The sequence below is a fragment of the Belonocnema kinseyi genome, chromosome 2, assembly GCF_010883055.1.
Source record: "Belonocnema kinseyi isolate 2016_QV_RU_SX_M_011 chromosome 2, B_treatae_v1, whole genome shotgun sequence".
In the NCBI taxonomy this organism is placed as follows: domain Eukaryota; kingdom Metazoa; phylum Arthropoda; class Insecta; order Hymenoptera; family Cynipidae; genus Belonocnema; species Belonocnema kinseyi.
In genome coordinates, this window is record NC_046658.1 from 157679994 (window position 1) to 157698953 (window position 18960).

At 28.8% G+C, this 18960-nt stretch overlaps 1 protein-coding gene across 2 annotated transcripts in view; it reads left to right on the forward strand.

Annotated features, from left to right (window-relative positions):
• Nucleotides 1–18960, forward strand: part of LOC117167865 (serine protease inhibitor 88Ea-like) — a 37388-nt gene that overhangs the window by 12292 nt on the left and 6136 nt on the right. The gene's annotated exons all lie outside the window — the stretch shown is intronic.

The window sequence follows — 18960 nt, forward strand, 5'->3', positions numbered from 1 at the left end:
ATATATTAATTAGTTATTAAAATGTTACAAAGTCTTACCTTTACCATTTTTTTTTCTCTTTTTACAATCATGAGATATTTCTTCATAAAATAAATTTTGTTGCATTTATTTTACAATTATTTACAATCAATTTTAATTACAAATTTTTTTACAATTCCAATAAAATTGTAAAAGCTAAATTTTGCAATGTTGAGATAAGTATTTTAAGGCATTAGAGATTTTTTAAAGATTTCATATACAATGAAATAAGTATTATCAGTTTGTTTATAATTTTAGATGTAAATAATTATTATAAGATTTTTAAAAAATTTTTTTAAAAAAGATTTTCGAATATATCAGATGTGTCAGCAAAGATCCTCGGAGATATTTAAGATATTTTAATTTTATTTTAAAAGATTTAAAAAAATATTAGGAAAATTTCTTATCAATTTAAAACGTTTTGAATTCTTCAAGATATTGGTAACTCTCTCGAGTTTTTATCAAAAATTTAAAAAAATCATTCAAGATGTAGAAAAAAATGTCCTTATCTTTTAAATTTTCCCAAGCATTTTATGAAACTATGTTTATTCTCCTGGAACCTTTCGAGATTCCTTTAAGGTTCCTCAAGTTTATGTTGCGTTTCTAAAACACTTCTAAAGTTTAAATTATTTTTTGAATCTCATCAAGTCTACTAAATTCTTCCTGAATTCACTTGATTATTTACTTTTTTTAACTTTTAAATCTTATCCAATTGAAGCATTTTGCTTTAAAATCTTCTACACTCTCCCTTTGCATTTTAGGAAATCGTTTGATGTGTTTAAAAATCTGCTTCAATTTTTTTTTAAGTACATTTTTAAAAATAAAAAATTATTTAAAACTTTCACACGATTATTAGAAAAATAATTATGTTTCTCTAATCTTGTCAGACCTTCCAATCTCTGATCTATCAAAATTATTCAAGTTTTTCCTGATTTTTTTTTAATTCTGCAAAATTAAAAAAAAAAACCTTTAAAGTTTTTCAGATGTTTTGAGAATATTTGAAATCTTTTGCAATGTTTTCAAATGTTTACAAATTAATTGTTGGAAATAAAAAATTATGTTAATTATTCATTTTAAAATGTTTACAAGTTTTAATTATTTTCGAATCGTTTCTAAATTTGTGAATATCTCTTAAACTTACTCAAATTAGAAAGAGTTATATTCCTTATTTTTTCTAAAATTAAGTAACATGGAAAAATTACAGCATTTTTCTTCAAAATATTTTACGTACTTTTTAGACACTTTAGGAAATAATAAAAAATGTTTTGTAATCTTTTTTCAATTTTCTGTTGGAATTCATTCCAAAACAATTATTTACATTTTTTCCAAGGAGTTTCTTTCATTATCTGAAAGTCCTTCGTCTATCGACTTTTATTATTATTATTCTTATTTCATTTTACATACATATCTATTATATCTTATCAAAAATTTAATATAAAAGTCTCAAATGTTAACTGTATTTAAATACTGCAATTTTTAATGTTTCCAAATTTTTAGAAATAATTCAGCAAATTTTATGTATAATGAATATAAACTTTTTTTAAATCTCATTCAACTTATTGCGCATGTTATCTTTTTTGAGTTTTAAAAATTGATGTAATTACTTATTCTAATTAGAAATAATTGAACCTCTTGCGATTAAAAACGGGGATTCTGCTTGAGAAGAAATGTGCTGAAATTAATTCTTTTGTAAAATCATTCAATTTCAATTCCAATTTTAAAGACTGATAATTGTACACAATTTCCAAGCGCATCTTTCTTATTCTTCTGCAAGAATTTTTAGGTTTTTCAGTTTTTCAAATCAGTTTATCCTACGTTCCCAAAACTCCTCTGAAGTTTAAATTTTTTTTAAATCTCATCAATTCTACTCAATAATTATTGAATTTATTCGATTATTTACATTTTTTTTTAATTTTGTAATGTTATCGAATTAAAAAATTTTGATTTTAAAACATTTTACACTCTTTTTCAAAATTTTAGGAAATTGTTTGATGTGTTTAAAAATCTTCTTTAATTTACTTTCAAAGCACATTTTTGGAAATAAAAAATTATTTTTATTGCTTCTAGGTACCTAAAATAATTTTTTTCATTTTCGTGAAAACTTCGAAAATTCTTGAAAAATCTTTACAAGTTTTAATTATATTTGAATCCTTTGAAAATTTCTGAATATCTCTTAGACTTACACAAATTGGAAAGTAGATTTTTAAACCAACATATAATTTAAAAAATTGTGCAACAAAATTGCACAAGAAGGCCTAAAAAGAATTATGTTTCTTAATTCAAGATGTGAAAAAATTGACTCATAATCTTTTTAATTTTTCCCAGAAATTTAAAGAAAAATAGTTTTACAGCCTTAAAATCTTTCGGAATTCCTTTAAAGTTTCTAAAGTTTATGTTTGAATTCTTTAAAAATCTAAGTTTCTAACAGAATTTAAGTTTAAAATTCGATTTGAATCTCTTCAATTCTTCTTAATATTTCTTGAATTTACTCCATTTTGATCTATTTATTATAATCTTACCAAATTGAAACATTTTGCTTTAAAATCTTCTACACTCTTTTTTTAAATTTTAGGAAATCCTTTCACGTGTTAAAAAACCTTTTTTAATATTCTCATAAAATACGTTTTTTAAATTAAAAGTCATTAAAAATTTCCCTCCCAATCTTCAAAAAGTTCTTTTCTAATCTCGTCTAATCATTAAAAACTATTTAAATTTTTCTTGATTTTCTTTGAAACTCGGAAAAATGAAAAAGATTGCCTTAAAATCTTCAGATTCTTTATTGAAAATTTTAAACATAGTTTAAAATGCATTGGAATTTTTAAAAATCAATTTTTCAAAATAAAAAATTATATTAATTATTCGTAGAAACCTAAAAGAATTTTTTTTATTTTCATGAAACCTTAAAAAATTCTTTTTAATATCTTTACAAATTTTGTGACAAAATATTCAAATGTAAGGTTTTATCAATATTTTTATTTTCTTTAACCGCTACAATGGCTACGGATATTTCTAAAAAAATGTATCTTTGATCATATTTACTGGAATATAACAACTTACATGTTTATAAACAAGTTACATAAAAAAGTTCGCAATGTTGGCAGTTTCACTTGAAAAAAGTCGGGTTTTCAATCTTAATAGATTGAAAATGAATCATAACACTGCAAGCTAAGATTCACTCAATACAAAATCTTTCGACAATGACCCACCATTTGTTTATCTAATTTCTTGACAAAAATTTAAATTGTTATATTTGATCAAATATTATTAAATATTTATTATTTTAAGGAATACCTGAAGTCCTTCTGGCCATTGAAGGAAATTATAATTTGAAAAATCGCAAATTCTAATATTTTGTCAGAACAATTGTTTATCAAAGTGGTTATTATAAAATTTTTAATTATTTTTGTTGTTAAATGTCATTTCTACATTAATGGGAAGCACTTTTAACAAACAAAAATAGTTCACCGATAATAAGACTTTGTTCATACTTTGACTGGAAAAATTATTAATAAAAAAATAGAGGAGAAAAAAATTCGGAAATACAGGATCTATAGAATTGAATAATATTTAATTTAAAACAGAAAAATTCAAAATCGCAAGAAAATTGAAGGCTGTGGACATTTTTGAATGAAAAAAGTGCATTTCCTCCAACTGTGCGTCATGAGTACAGTACGTTTTTTTATAGATTTTAATAACTTATAGTATGTTTATTTTAGAAATGAGGTTTGCAGTAACACAATTAACTATTTAATTCAAAAGCTCCTTAAAATTTAAATTTTTAAATAAAATTATTAGGGGCTGAATGCTCGAAATCAATCAAAACTTGAAATTGTTAAGATTTTAAAGGTACAAAGATTCTTTGCAACTTAAGTTGTAGTCTTACATATTTTATTTATTATTATATTTATATTGGATATAAGTAATATAGTTTTGATTGATTATTGTGATCATGTATATGTTTTAAATATTTTGGCCATTGAGGTCTTAAATATTATTAAATTTTTTTATTAGCTACATTAATAATTTCAACAATAAATAATTTTTTAACTAGAACAAATAAAACTTTATATTTTTTTAAATAATAAGTAATAGTTACTCTTTTTTTCACCTATTTTCTTTGTTCATTTGCTACGTACCGACGGTACTTCCTTCAGAAAAAAATCTTGAAATTTGCTCACGAATCTTAAGAGTATTTTTTTTATTCTCTTGACGCCCTGCAAAATTGAGCTTACATACAATTTTTCTAAATCCTGTAAAATTAAAATAATTGTTTCAAAGTCTTCCATATTCTTTTTGCACACATTTTCAAATATTTGAAACTTAAAATTGTTTGTTTTTTTTTTTTTTTTAATTAAACCTAAACCGTTTGAATTTTTTCCAGAAATCTTTAAAAAATGTAATCTTATTATTTTGTCAAAATTATTAAGAAGCTTCTAAATTTTTTTCGAATTCTTCTTCATATGTTCTTCCCATCATTTAATTCTTCTTATCTTTGAAAATGTTACAAAGATTAGAAATGATAGTGTGTTTAATGTTATCTTCTACTAATAATGTTTAGTAACATTTAGAAATCAATTTTATTACGAAGTAAAATTATTTATTTGGAAATTACGATATACAAAATTGATGGTGCATGAAATTCATATATCATTATTAAAAGATAGACAACCTGGAAGCAGTCACTAAAAGTGTCATTCACATTTGAAACTTGTTAAGAAAACCTGCCGTTTACTAATTATTTAAACAATTTTCATGAACAAATCCAACACTGTAAGAAAAATTTGTGGTAAATTTCCCATACATGTATTGGAAGTAATTAATTAACCCATACAAGAATGGAAATTTTCCCATACTGAGGTAATTGTCAATGTTTTGCCAAAAACTCCTAGCCGTCATATTTTTTGTAATTTCAAAAAATTCTTATTATGTAAGAAAAGTTAATAAAAAAATGCACATTTTGACGATTTTTTCATGAGAAGGTCGATTTTTTTGCGGAATCAACTAGAAATGTTTTCCTGGGGACTCCGCGTGCTGCCATATGAATATTAAGCTTATTCATGAAAAAATCTGTAGAGTGTGAGTAGTTCGTTAATAGAAATTGTTTAAATAATTTGTCAACAGCAAATTTTCTCTACACTGTGAAAAAAAGTGGTTGAAAATTACCGAATTAATCAGTGGACATAAAAATACCAGTGATTAACGTTGGAATTTTACTTCAATGGTTATGAATATGAATGTGATACTTTAAAATCACATGCAGACAAGAATATTTCCGTAGAATATTTCCAATAATATTTTCGCAATATAATGCTTATATAATAATGTGCTAATAATGTGCGCTTACACAAAAAAAAAAAAAAAAAAAAAAAAAAAAAAAAAAAAAAAAAAAAAAACAGAAGATAAACTTTACATCGATTTCCGAAGAAATACTCACTGCAACAAAAATTAACTTTACAGGATAAACTTGCAGATGTTATTTGCAAAAAAAAGTCTATTTCAATATTTTGTAGGAAATTGTATTCAACTTTTTTGTTTTTATTTCCCAATTGAAAACTGCGTAATCCTTGGCTGATTCTCATTTCTTTCGTCGCTGCAGTGAACACTGCATCACCCTGCTACGTGATAATCCATGACGATTATCACCCGCAAAAATGTAAAAAAAAATACGATTATACAAATAAATTATTCGAAAAGTGCCTGCATGATATTTATTTCCCAGTAGTATTTTTCAAACAAATAACTTATTCGCCGAGGAAGCATTAAAAATGATTATTTCACATGTTCACAATACGAAAAAAAAGTTGAGAAAAAGATTCGAACCCACGACAGCGTGGTTACTACTATCGGCGAGAAAATTCCGAGTCCTCTGGCTTTGACATTGAATAAGTATGTGAAGAAAAAATTGGTAGGTTAGTGAAAAAGGTCTATTTAAAGGTGCAAATGTTTTACGTTAATGAGCCGAAAAGTAATATTCCAAAAAATTATTTGTAGCTTACAGATCTGAAAATCTAATGAAAAGTAAGGAAATTTGATAGCTCTTAAAAACAGTGAACTTTGAAGCACAGTTTTTTATATAACAAAAAAATAGGAAAAAATCTGAAAAAATTCATGGTGGTACATTAAACATTTCTGAACAGATTGCCGTCGAAAAATTTGCAAAATATAAATAATTGTTCGTATTTTGTGAATAAATATGCGAGCGCACTATCTTCAGTTATAATGAAGGTAATGAAGTGATTTAAATTGGAGGTAGTTAGTTGAACTATCTGTAATGATTTAGAATTTGAAGGAAGTATGTGCTTCTTGTTGTCTTCGTACAAATTGCGATATTTGAAGTCAGTTTTTTATATGGGAAAGCAGGTGGGTGCGAGAGCCCAGCGTGGTGCCGTCTTTTCAGGGGATCAGCCTCGGTTTTCCTCAGCCCGACCTACCCATTACCCAACTTGTGCCTCCGAGTCTCACTCGCTCTGGCCTTCAAACCCTTTCCCTGTGTTGAGGAAAACCGAGGCCGATTCCCTGAAAAAGGGCACCACGCTGGGCTCTCGCACCCACCTGCTTTCCCATATAAGAAACTGACTTCAAATATTGCAATTTGTACGAAGACAACAAGAAGCACATACTTCCTTCAAATTCTAAATCATTACAGATAGTTCAACTAACTACCTCCAATTTAAATCACTTCATTACCTTCATTATAACTGAAGATAGTGCGCTCGCATATTTATTCACAAAATACGAACAATTATTTATATTTTGCAAATTTTTCGACGGCAATCTGTTCAGAAATGTTTAATGTACCACCATAAAGTTTTTCAGATTTTTCCTATTTTTTTGTTATATAAAAAACTGTGCTTCAAAGTTCACTGTTTTTAAGAGCTATCAAATTTCCTTACTTTTCATTAGATGTTCAGATCTGTAAGCTACAAATAATTTTTTGGAATATTACTTTTCGGCTTATTAGCGTAAAACATTTGCACCTTTAAAGCTAGACCTTTTTCACTAACCTAACATTTTTTCTTCACATACTTCTTCAATGTCAAAGCCGAAGGACTCGGAATTTTCTCGCCGACAGTAGTCAGACTCTTTTCCACTGGACCAATGGAGCTAGATGGGAGGAGTCTGTGCGCGTGAACCAGTACAGGTTCTGCACCCTTGGATATTTATTTCCCATTAATATTTCTCAAAAAAATAATTTATTCGCCGAGAAGGCATTCGAACCGTGTCTTACTATTTTTGAAGTAACATCGATTGATGACAGTCTCATCAAAAAGTCAATGTCCCAGAAGAGGTTTTCTCCTTTGAGAATTGTAGTCTTGACCCACGGTCGATAACGAAGGGTACCCCGATTCCGCGTATAGAGTGAATGTAACAGCTTTTTGCTCCATTTCGCAACGTATTTCGCAAAATTCGGGGACACCATCTTCAAGACCTGGCCCTTTGAAAGAGCCATGAATCTCTAGAATTTCTCTATTATGTCAGAATTGTAAAAAAAAAATAAAAATAAAAATAAATTAGCAAACGATTCTAATCTTTCAAATGCCGCCGTCTGCCATCAGTGCTATCCGCTGGTTTCTATCTTTCGCAAAATTCATCTTTTTCGGGAAAGTAATCATTTCCTCAACAAATTTTTTAATTTTCAAACATTTTATTGATCCGAGGATCTCGCAAAACCCCGGATATTCGACAAGTTTTCCTTCTTCCGTACACAAATCCTTCGGAAAAAATATATGTGGCATCAAACAAACACCCTTGAGTGTGGTATTTGTGTAGAAACAAAAAAAAACGTTCTTTATACTAGCTAAAACTATTATATTTATAAATGGACTTCTTCAATTAAGAATTATAATATTATGACAATGTTGAGGTTATGCTTCTCTTTGTCTGGAGATGGCCTCTGCCATTTTACATTGAAAGGTGTATTTTACAAGAAGAACGTAAAGTCAAACTGAAAGTATTACGGAAATATTCTTGTCTGCATGTGATTTTAAAGTATCACATTCATATTCATAACCATTGCAGTAAAATTCCAACGTTAATCACTGGTATTTTTATGTCCACTGATTAATTCGGTAATTTTCAATCACTTTTTTTACAGTGTAGAGAAAATTTGCTGTTTACCAATTATTTAAACAATTTCTATTAACGAACTACTCACACTCTACAGATTTTTTCATGAATAAGCTTAATATTCATATGGCAGCACGCGGAGTCCCCAGGAAAACATTTCTAGTTGATTCCGCAAAAAACTCGACCTTCTCATGAACATAAGCACATATATTATATAAGCGCACATTACCTGTCATATTTCGGTCATAAACTATGGACTTATACTCGTGTGGAAAAATTTCGTGGCGCTGTGCTGTTTCTATCTAGGTTTTCCTTGAGTTGACCCTGGCGCACCACATGCTGACTGTCTATAGTGGCCAGTCAGGGATGCAACGCTCGGATTGACTAGTTTCTCGATAGATCGTCTATTTTAATAAAAAATAATACATGAATAATATTACTTATTTTTCTGACATAAAAGTCTAGAGGCAATTTTTTTTTTATTTTACAGAATTTAAAAAAATCAGTAAAAATTTGAATAATTTTTAAAGATAAGAAGATTAGAAGGTCTGACAAGAAAAAAAAAATTATTTTCCAAATATTTGAGTGAAAATCTCTTGTGATTTATTATTTTAGTTTTAAAAGCAAAATGTTTCAATTCTCTATGATTAAAAAGTGAAAAAATGGTAAATAATCGAATAAATTCAAGAAATATTTAGTATAATTAATGAAATTCAAAAATAATTTAAACTTTAGAAGAGTTTCAGAACGTAGGATAAACTTATTTAAAAACAGAACAATCTAAAAATTCTTGTAGAAGAAAAAAATAGATGTCCCTGGAAATTGTGTACAATTGTGAGTCTTTAAGAATAAAATTCGAATGACTTTTTTTTAAATTACTTTCAGCACATTTCTTCTTAGGCTGAATCCCCGCTTTTAATCGCAAGAGATCCAATTATTTTTTATTTAATTTTGATCAGATATAATAGATATATATGTAAAATAAATAAATTATAATAAAAGTCGATAAACGAAGGACTTTCATACTTTTTTTTTGCCAAAAAGAGATTCCTCAATTTTCAAGTGTGAATAGTGAGGGAACTGACGTCAATTAAACATTCATAATTAACGAAAGATTTTCATTTTTCCCGTAAGTACAATAGACTTTTCATTTGATAAAAATGTTGTGAAAATTTTTCTTTGAAGGTGGTGTGGAAAGGATTTTTATTAAAAAATGTGTGGGATAAATGAAATATATATTCCTGAAACTGGTCCATAAGGTTAAAGCCAAATCTGTACAACCGTTTTTTAACATTTTAAAAATTTTTTTTGTATAATTTGAAAGGCGATTTTACATGGTGTTGTACTAACCAATGGAGATATATTTATAATTTTATTTCTGAAATCTATTCCCTAAGCAACATATTAAAACAAAATTTAGAAACATTTATAAAATTATGATTATTTTTCATTTTTAAAATTAATGTATACAGAGTATAGTTTTTATATGAGATTTCACGACAGTTTTTTATACCATGTTTGACCCCAGGACAGAAAGAAGGAAAACATTCTAAACGTATGTTCCCCTGTTATTAAGATACTATACAAAAAGGTACTTTTAAAATGATTTTCTCCTTTTAAAGTGACAAGATATTTCTTCATAAAATAGAATTGGTTAAATTCATTTTCAAGCTATTTACAATTACAATTATTTTACAATGGAAATCTAATTGTAAACGCTGAATTGTGTAATATCGAGATAATTATCTTACGGCATTAAAGGATTCGTAAAGTTTTCATATATTAAGAATTTTTCAAGTAGACAATTTAACGATTTTGTTAAACTTTTTTAAAAATTATTTTTGCAGTTGAAAATGCATCCTTTTCTAATAGAAAATGATTCTTCTTGTTTGAAAATTGATTTTTTGGTTCATCATTTAAAATTTTTATTAAAAATTCGCTTTTTTTTAGTTAGAAAATAATTTTCTTATACTAAAAATTTAACTGTATCATTTTTAGTTCAAAATTTGTTTTATTTGAAAATTTAACAATTTTGTTGAAAATATGTTGTTTTATTTTTGCTTGAAAATTGACCTTTCTCTGTTAAAAGTTAATCTTTTTTGGGGATAAAATTATTCTTCTTGTGAGAAATTCATCTATTTTAATCAAAAATTAATTTTTTTGGTTGAAAATGCATTTTTTGATCAAAATTCTTTTCTTTTGGTATAACATGTTTGACAGTGAAACCATACAAAATTCTCAACCAATTGTTACAGGTTTTAGTTGTTTTTAAATCGTTTCAAAATTTCTAAATATGTCCTAAACTTACTCAAATTGGAAAGCACATTTTTCTAACCAACATAAATTTTAAACAAAATTGTGCAAAAAAATTGCGCGAGAAGCTTAGATAAAAATTAAGTTCTTGTTTTTTTTTCTAAAATTATATATAACATGGTAATATTGCAAAAATTTTCTACACACTCTCTTACATCCCTTTTAAAATCTTTGAAAAATAATTTAAAAAATTTGTGTTCTTTTTAACATTTTTTTCGGAATTCATTCCATTCCATTGTTGGTAAAAAATATTGTTTTTTTTTTTCAAATTGAAAATCCAACTATAGGTTTACAAATTTTACTATTCTGTCGTAAATTCGATTTTTTTAATTCAAAATATTTTTCACTTGAAAATTCATTTTTTACATTGAAAAATAAACTATTTTTCAGAAAATTAAATTTTTTATCTGAAAATGTCTTTTTGTACGTAAATTCAATTGGTCTATTTCGTTGTAGATTTAATTGTTTTTTTTTTAATTCAAAATTAATTTTTTTTATGCAAATTCAATTGTTCCAATTTTTGTTGAGTGTAAATCTTTTTTATTTAAAATTAATTTATTTTGTTGAAAATTTCATTTTTCATCTGAAAATTTAACTAGTCCATTTTTGCTTTAATGCTTATTGTGTAATGTTAACCTCAAAATCAAGAACTTTGACAAGATTTTTTCGCCTTTCGTGGTATTAAATACTGTTCGACATTTGTGTGTGAGGGGATTTTTAGCGAATGAGACGTTTTTCGCACTTACGCGAGCGAAGCGAGTGAGAAAAACGTCTGATTCGCTAAATAATCGCCTCTCACACACGTATCGAAATGTACTATTCTCGCTCTTTCTTAGTGTTTGATTTCACACTTTCCAGTGAAACTTTAAGTTTAGCTTAAGACTTTCAAATCTACTTGGTGTGATTCGCTAGTATTTTCAACACTGGGAAGTTGAGAGTTCGTCAAATTACCGACTTTACACTGGAGAAGTGTATTTTAGTAGAAGACATACTTTTTCGCACCAAAATATCGCACCGTATCATTTACAACTTCGCACTTCGGTGTGACGTTTTACGAATTTTTGTTAACAGTGTACACTGTACATTGATATTAAAACAAGCGTAGTTTCATTGTCTCTTTTTAAAAATGCGCATTCTTTAATAAAATTCGTTATTGAACATTTTACTCCAACTTCTGCCGGTTTTGTAAAAACAGAATTCACTCATTTCCAATTTTATTTTTACGATTTAAACGTAGCAGATATGGTCTACACATGAGCATTGCCTTTTTTAACTTGTAAATTAAATCTCTACCTCAGTGACCGACAAAACTTCGATTAACGAGGGTTTGGGGGTTGGCGAGGATGGGAGGCGAGTAGTTTCAACCTAGACTCTAGAGTCACAGCTGGTTAGTGTTTTATGCCGAGAAGTTCAAACAAACTTCAGCAGAATATTGTGCTAGATGGGAGTTCATATGATCTCTTTTTCACATTCCCGGCCCAAAGTGGAAAAAAATGACATTTTTCGTTCAAATGACGTTATAAAGCCAAAAAATATTGAGCGATTTGAACAAAAAAAATTTAAAAAAAAGCTGTTTAGAGTTCTAAGATAGTAGTCGAGTCTGATTTTTCAATTAGGTTTTCAATTTTTTATACATAAACAAATAAGACGAAAAAATTGCCATTTTATCTATACTTAATGTTCGCAGTGCTCGTCAAGAACAAGAAAAGTGTTCAAATTGCCTAAGTTTTATAAACTAATATCAGCTAAAGATGTTCCAATATTATATATCAAACAACAACATTTTTTATAAACAAATTATTCGTTGAAAAAATGTTTTCTATGATTTTCCACAATCATACTTTTTTTCTATTTATATTGCAAGACATTTGAATGGAATTATATGATATTAAAAAAAATTTCTCGTAAGATTATAATTAATTATATTATAAACAAATTTTATGAACAAATGCCGTAATCAGGCATTTTTCGACAGAAAAATGTGTTTTTTCCGATGTACATTCGTTTAAAATCGGAACTTTATGATATTTGACACAAAATTCATAATTAGTTTATTAATCGTATGCTCTTCTAAACAAATGTAATAAACAAATGCATTATTTGAGCATTTTTCGGAAGAAAAATTCGGTTTTTTAAATGCCAGTCTTTTCATATGAGAATTTGATGCGAATTTCAGCAACATTCATAATAAGTTGATATTTTATGATTTGTTTAAACAAATTTAATCGCGATAGATTTAGGTATATTGATGCAGGTTCGATACCCCGTAGCGTTAGAAATTTTATTTGTATTATAATGTTCAAAATGTATGGCATTTGGTAATTTTAATGTGAATTTTCAAAACAGAACAGTTACTCATGTTCCCAAGTGAAAATGTCGGTAGTGTGCCGGAGTTCACCAACGGCGTAGTGCTGGCCCTGTACTGCTCACCAGTAGAGACAGCCGTTGGTTCGCCAAGTACTGGTAGAACGTTGGTTGCACGACCGGGGCGGCACTGTGCCTTTTAACACCCTCATGAAAAATTTTAAATGCTCGGAAGAAATGAGATTGGATTTATGTCTTAAACGCGTCAAAAACGCGAAAAAATAAAATATTTCACAAAGAAAAATTGTGGTCGATTTAAGTAATTTATTTAAAAATTATTTAATTTATATTTCCGTGAATGCAGTGGTTAGCATTCCCGACTGCTAGGCGATAGATTTAAGTATATAGATGTAGGTTCGAAACCCCGTAGCGTTAGAGATATTATTTGTAAATTTAATGTGTAAAAGTGTAATATATGTATTCAATATTCATTCTAAGCATTGCCATTAGCATGTATTGACAAAATACTCGCAGTCAATTATTATTTATTTTTTAAATACCTTTTTTGTTATACCCTTAGATTATAGAAACAGTGGGTGTTAAAATTACGCAAAAATTTTGAAAATTATATTTTTTTAATTATAAATAATATTCGGACGATATGCAGTCGTATGATGATGAATGGATGGTCTGTAAAGCAATTAAATGATGTTTTATTATTTTTTAAATCAACTCCGGCATTTTCGTACGCCAGCGGTTCGGCAGTACCTCCCAGCATTACAAGCAAGTACTGGCATGGTACTGGACCAGTACAACCAACCAGTACTGGAACTCCGACAGGCGATACTGGGCCACTACTGGGCCGGTGGTGTATTTCTACCTGGGATACCTGCGCTATCACTTGGAGTCTGACCAGTATCTGCCCAGTATCTACTAATCTGCAGTAGTGGCCCAGTGGTGAACTTGAGCGCTGGCCCAGTACTACAGGTCAGTACCTCGCCGAGTTTGCAGTACTGGTTGAGCCAGTACTGGGCCAGTACTAACAGAGGGTACCGCCACAGTACCAAATGCTAGGACCAGTACTGGCCCAGTACTGGCTAAATAATGCAAGTCTGTACAGAATATTGTTATCATTAGGGGTTTTACAGGGGTAGAGCCAGTAGTCCTGTGTCAGTATTCCATAAGTACCGCGCCAGTACCGAACTCCGACTGGCGGCACTGGCGGTACTGGCGGGGTACTGTGCCGGTGGTAAATTTCCCCCTGGGACTCATTTATTATCCTTTTTGAAATATATTATGTATTACAGACTGTGTAAATAGCCTTTGTGTTTCTTATAACTGAAGAAAAGTCAAAGAAATGGCATTTTATCGTTATAATTTAGCAGAAAATGATTGAAAAAGTCCTTTGAATAATGGTATAATTTTGTGAAATACTTTAGAAACAATATTGTATCATAAATCATTCGTAATGTGTGAGGGTTAAAGTACCTCATACAGCTTTTTCAACAGTGCCTAAAGTAAGCCATCTCTAAACTACGCACGCGCGATAATTTTTCGAAAAGTCTGCCAAAATAAGGCCCTTTCGGCACAATTTAGATGCATGAAAACGTCAATTTTTAAGTGGGTGTTGCAAAAAATAATTTTTCACATTCTAGTTTACAGTTAATTTATTTCACATTCACATAAAGTCATAGTAATAATTAATTGATTAGGAAAGGAGAGGTAGGTTAAAATGTAATGTTTTAAATTTTTGTGCTGTGACTTGTGAGAATGGTTTTTTCATTTACTTTTAATTCTGTAGGTTCAGAGCAATGGCAAAATGGACGATAGATTTAGGTATAGATGTTGGTTCGAAATCTCGTACCGACAGAAAGTTTATTTGCAACATATCATATAATGCATAGAAGTGCGATATTTGTATATATTACATAGAGTGCTCCAAAAAGGTGACTGTTTAAACGTTCATGGGCGACTGGATATTCGTAGAGCCAAGACAAAATCAGAATATGCCTACATATTGCATTCTCAACAGAGAATGTATTACATTTGCATAAAATTTGATAAATTTATTAATTGCACAAAATTTCAAGTCAAATACCGCACGATGTGACAATATTACAACAGAATAAAATGTTGCTTTTTAAAAACCCTACAAGATTGTGATAACAAATTTTTGGATTTTCTTGGAAAATAAAAAATTCGAATTTTGTTTTCACGAAAAATAATGAAAAATCAAAAAATTCTATTTTGTGGTTAAACTATGCAAAATACGAAAAATGATGAAGCAACACAAATTGCGATCCCCAAAAAAATCTACAAATTAGTTAATAATCACTTCTTGATTAGACGCGTACTTTTTGCTTTATTTGTGAAAAATAACATTCAAACGAAAAATAAAAAATTTGTGGAAAAACGACTCCAGTTAAGAAAAAAACTTATTTCACTAAAATTGTGTGCGCCTAAAACATATCTAAAAAATTTCCATGAATTACTTATTGATAGGGCGCGTAGTTTTGGTTTTAATTAAAAAAATGACTTTAAAAATAAAAATGAAATATTTGTGGAATAGGTAAGAAAACGAGTTGATAGACAAAAGTTGTTCGCCTAAATAAAATATGCAAATTTGTTATAATTCATTACATTCTCATCATTCGTGATTGATAAAGTATTAGAATTGTCCTAAATTTGACACTAGAAAATTTAAATTGTTTTATTCGTGAAAAACAACATAGAAAATATAAAAAAATCTGCTTTCTTTAATTTTAAAGACAAGATAATGAAAATACGTATATTTCAATACCAATACATATTATCAATTATAATAATATGAAATGAAGAGGATACATTTTTCGGCAATCATGAAAAATAAAATTTGTACAGCATCAATTACATAAATTTATTATTATTACACGATTAGGCCAATTTCCCTTTCGGGGTAGGCGTGACTCACTCGGTGCCTTTATGGGGAGTGCAATATAACCGTGGCGGGTTGAATTTTTGTGGTGACTCGAAATACAAACTAACCCCAGCGGTGCGGTAGTGGCAGAACAATAAGACCTCAACTGTCAAGTAATAAATTTTTAGGATGTAGGTGCTTAGGTAGAAAAGCGTAATAATAACAGAAACGAAGAGCGGATTAGTGGCTACAATAGAGGCCAGGCCCGTGACTCCTTATACTTTATAGTCCGGGAGCCAGGTACAGTCTCGTGGCCTTTTCAATTCGGATGAAGCCACCACCAAGGTCTTTTTTCTGTATTTTGACCTGCTGAATCCAAATTTTTTGGGTGGCTCTTCGCCCGAGCGGTCGGTCGGTCGGTTTTTCGTTATTACAATTTTTTAAACAATTAATAGAAAATTTGATTTTTTAGCAAACAATAAATTTTTTCGACTTTTTTGGCATATTTTGAGTCGAGAAGGTCTCTAGTAATTTTTTTCCCACAACCATACTTTTTGAGAAAAAATTGGCAAAGTTTGTAAAAATGAAATTTTTCTCGCTTTTGACGCTAGGTCAGAAGTACTCCATACACATTTTATAATCCGAGTCCACTTCATATTTACTTTACGTGTATATTATCATTAAAGAATATTTCCGCGGCGGTATACGCTCAGTCAGCCGCGCGCGTTTCGAAAACTTTCAACTTTCAACTCGTCCCACTCTCACGAAGTTAACTGAGATTGTTTTTGCAATGAATCTTTGCTAAGTTATTTGTTGAATTTACAAGGATTATTGATATTTAAAGAAATTTCATAAAAAATTCAGAACTTAACTGTTTTTTAGATTATGGACCATTTGAACATTTTAAACAAATTAGTTTTTATAAGAAATTGTATGCACTATATATTTAATAATAATTAAAAAGAATGAATTAAATGAAATACAGTTTTCTTACAATTTTTATATTTATTTTAATAAAAACTGTAAGAAAAAAAGATATAAAATTCTATAAAATACTCATTCATTGATTTCTTCAGAATAAACGTTTCTCGGTTGAATAATTTGTAAATGAAAGTATTAACGTTATGAACGTTTATTAACTATTATTTAAAACTTTTATTGCAAAAATAGAATGAGAATAGAAAGATTTGCACTTATTGGTTGAAAACATAGATAGCCATTAGCATCTATCCGACATTAAATTTATTCACGAATATTTAAAAAAAAGAAAAAAAAAATTCAATTTGGTTGAAAATTGACGAGTCGTCGATTTTTTGCACGAACAAATCCTAAATACCCCACTGTGGCGTCCTAACGGTAGAATGCCAATGCACGCGACACGACTTGACAGTATTTAACCAGAAATATAAACAATAAAAACCTAACCGAGAAGTTGGCTTATAATATAAACGCGAGAAGTGACACCTTCATGGTTTGCTCGCCCGAGGCATGCTCTTTGGTGACCACGTGACCAAACTAGTCCCCGGTTATGAACATTTTTTTTTGGTGTTCACTGTGTCAACACGGATTGAGATTTCGTGTTTAAACTTTGAAAGATAAAATAAAAAGCACTAAAGAACATTTGTATACATCAATATATTGGTAATTTTAAAGAAAGTTTATTTATAAATTGATGAAATAGGATATTACCATTCGAGTTATAGCACTTTGCAGATAATGTTTGGTTTGATGCATTTCAGATTTTTTGATTCGCGTATATTGAGCACTGACACAAATTTTGGACTAAATCGTCTAAACCTTAAAAAAAATTAATATAAGCGACTTTATCGACTTTATCGACTTTATCGACTTTATCGACGTTCAAATTTTCTGTTTTTCTCCCCTAGAAATCGCTAAAAATGCCCAAAAAATAATAATAGGCTACGTGTGTGCAGATACTTATTTGTTGACTTGCAACGAATGTGCAAATTTTATTGCTAAAATTAATCCCCTTCTGCGGGAGGGGAATTTTTTATATGCAAAAGCCCGAAAGCGGTGAAATATAGTACAAAACAAATCTAATCTAATTTAGTCAGTTTTTATTGTGCCTAAATTATATTTATTTATATATCATCTGCATGTCACTGCACACACTCACTTTACATCTCAGACTGTTAAAAATCAGGCACCCTGCGTGCGGTATTCTGCACTGAGAAAAAAAATTACTTGATTCAAAGAAATGCAGTACTGAATATGTAAAATCAAATATTGTTTTGATCGAAGACAATTTTTCTCATTTCATGAAATAGTGTTATTTAAATAAAAAACACACTTTTGTTATAAGCGAAATTTCTTTAGAAAAAAAAAAGATTTGATTGGACGTATTCCGTACTGCACTTATTTGAGTCAAGTAATCTTTTTTTTCAGTGTAGCTATTAGCCATTTCCTTAAAAATTGCTTCCTCTGAGTAGTTGAAAAAAAATTTAGCATTATTCCTTTTTTAATCGTTTATTTTTTTATGAATAAATGATCATACTTGAAAATTATTTCGGGGCAAGTTACAGTGACTTGGCATATTTCTACTGACATTCTACAATTCCACGAATAAATTGAAATTCCTTTTTGCTACTAAGAATAAACTGATAATTACTTAATAGTGATTTCTTGATATCAAATGTTTTCATCTGACGACAACTATTCTTAATTGTTTATATTTTAATAAACTAATCTAGTATTTGGAAGCCTATCGGAAGTTGTAATTTACATATATAGATATGATATATACGACAAGAACATTTTTTTCATAAAAACTGTTAATAAAAGTGGTACAAATTCATGCAGTTTAAATTCTTTTAAATTTAAAATATTTGAATCCATGAAAATACTATATTGTATATAGAGTATAAAATTATAATTCCTTATTAACTTTTCCACCGAAATAAGTGTAAAAACCGAGAAAGCGTAATGACTTTTGAGAAAGAAGACGCAATTTCATCAAAAACTGGACTTGGCACACTTGCTAGATTTGCGTGCTTCTTATTATATAGGTATGCGAGCGATGTTTCTTTTAGTATACGCACACAATTGAAATTAGGAAAAATTGTAACTGCAAATCCACATTCACGGTGAGCTCCGAGCAAGTTTAATTGTACCCAACGTGCCAAAAAAACTGCCTCGTCACATTTTTTCTAAACCATTTCAGCAATGAAAAAAACGTGAAAGTTATCATAAACTATTTAAAAATTATGAATCTATACGTTTTTAGATAAATACTCTTAGTTTTGAACCAAACAACAATAAATTTCTTAAATTTTTGTTAATTAATTACCTATTTTCTATGTATAAGAATAAGAAATAGACACATCTATAGAAATAAACATAAA